Source organism: Galeopterus variegatus, unplaced genomic scaffold, assembly GCF_000696425.1.
Source record: "Galeopterus variegatus unplaced genomic scaffold, G_variegatus-3.0.2 Scaffold3183, whole genome shotgun sequence".
NCBI classification, from domain to species: Eukaryota; Metazoa; Chordata; class Mammalia; order Dermoptera; family Cynocephalidae; genus Galeopterus; species Galeopterus variegatus.
In genome coordinates this window covers 243,459-245,426 of record NW_007729294.1, presented here as the reverse complement: position 1 = coordinate 245,426, position 1,968 = coordinate 243,459, and the positions used below count along the sequence as shown (strand labels likewise).

Here is a 1,968-nt window from a genome sequence, read left to right as displayed (position 1 = left end):
ACATTCCTCTCTCTGTTCATTCTGTCTCTTAAACCTGATCAGAAGTTAGGGACCACAGGAACTCGGATATGTCAAAACATTGAAAATATGCCTTTTACCTCAGTTTTTCCATGAACATGAATATCTCAAAATGAAGAAGCTCCAAGTTTTGCTGATGGGTAGTATATAATTGGATTGTAATTGTTGTAGAAGTCTAAAACTGAATAGAGTTGCTTTAGATGACTTGTTACTATAGCTTGTTGCTAAAAGTTTTTAACCATGTAGCAGAAAATTATTTTCTTCTTTGTAAAAATCATAGGTTAGATTAGAAAGACTGTTCCAGCATCTTAAATCAGAATAAACACCTGACATTTATCTCAGTGGTACATGATAAGTACTCAACAGATATTTGTTGATTGACTGCTTGCATGAGAACATATAAAAGGGGACTTCAAAACGTTCATGGAAAGATTTGTGTTATCTTTCAATTCCATTTTTCCATGAATTTTTTGAAGTCCCCTCATATATGCTTGTTTTCAATAAATTCAATGACAGTATTTCAAATAGCTCTTTCTTTTGTATGCCAATTTTCATGTGATTCCCATAAGATCAATCAGCTATCAATCACCTGATTTCTAATACAGAGTTAGCTCCTTCTATGGCAGTTTCTACCAGAGTGTGTTTTGTATTTGTTTAATTTGCACTATGCCCTGAGCTAACTTGGGTTGCTTTGAAGGTGGTGTATTTTTCATTGTTATTTATTTTATTATTCTTATTTGTTAATGAAAGGGGCTGCAGTTCTAGAAATACAGCTAGTGAAAACAAGAATGAATTGGAATGGTCATCTAGGTTACTAAGAATTTGAGCCAATAATTTAAAGCCATTGTGGTAAGTAATTTTATTTTNGTGGGACCTAAGTAAATTACTTAGCCTCTCTGATGTTGTTTTTTGCCTTGTAAACTAAGGATACTACCCACATAACAGTGTTGTGGGAATTAAATGATGAAATACTCTTGAAAAAGCCAGCACTACACCTGACTATAGTTTTATTTGTTGGTGTTCCGTTTTTGTTTGTGCAATTCCAAGAAACACATGATATGTGTGTGTGGATGGGAAACAGGAGGCACTAAGTGGCTGAGTGAGACAGCAAAGGTCAATAAAATTTGTATTTTTACTATTAATAAGAAACTGTGTATATTTACAGGTTTGAAAGGGCTGAGAAAACTCAAATGATAGCTTTATTACTTCAGGTGGGAACTTAATAATACAGGAAATAATAGTTTTATTATGTTTTGTAATTACCAAGCTACATCTGGAATTCTGTATTAAAATCAGGACATCATATTAGAAAAGTATATTAAGAATTTTCAGCAGACATTTTGAGTAGATCTTCTCACACAAATCCACTCATTATGGGTACTCACTTCAGTCATTCCCAGATTGGAGAAAAGACATTCTTCCTTAGGAAGCATCTTAGAATCTTGGGGTGAGGGGAGCAGTGTGGGCAGAAGCCCTCCCGTTCTCCCAGGCAAACCCAATACCCACCGAGCAGCATGGATCCCCATTCACTGAGAATCACTAATTCAGAAAATGATCAATATTATAAGGAGTCTCTAGACCATTTCTCTGCTAATGGTGAAGGGATTTGGGCTTCAGGCTGAATGAAGATTAAATGCAGGCATCATAGCTATCTGGGAGGAGAGAAAGATTGTGTTACTAGAGGTGGTACAATTAAGATGACTGGAAAGAAGTTATATAAAGGCAAGTGTTTGTTCCAAACAAAGTGGGCTAAGTCCAGCAATGAACTTTAACATTGTAATGGCCTGGAGATATTAGGGACCCCTGTCCATTAAAAGAATTCCAGGAGAAGCAGATGATTACCTATTTGACAGTAATATTATGAAGGAATTACATGGTGAGTGGGAGAGTGAGCTAAATGACCTTAAATGATCCTTACAAATCTGGGAAAGCATGACTTGTAAGACTACT

The 1,968-nt window shown here is 35.5% G+C and overlaps 1 long non-coding RNA gene across 1 annotated transcript in view; it reads left to right on the top strand.

The window, feature by feature from the left end:
* The first annotated feature begins 614 nt into the window (after positions 1-614).
* LOC103600007 overlaps positions 615-1,968 on the top strand; it is an 11,144-nt gene continuing 9,790 nt past the window's right edge. The window contains exon 1 of the long non-coding RNA XR_551348.1: positions 615-867. This is a non-coding gene — a long non-coding RNA (uncharacterized LOC103600007). The remainder of the gene's footprint in view (positions 868-1,968) is intronic.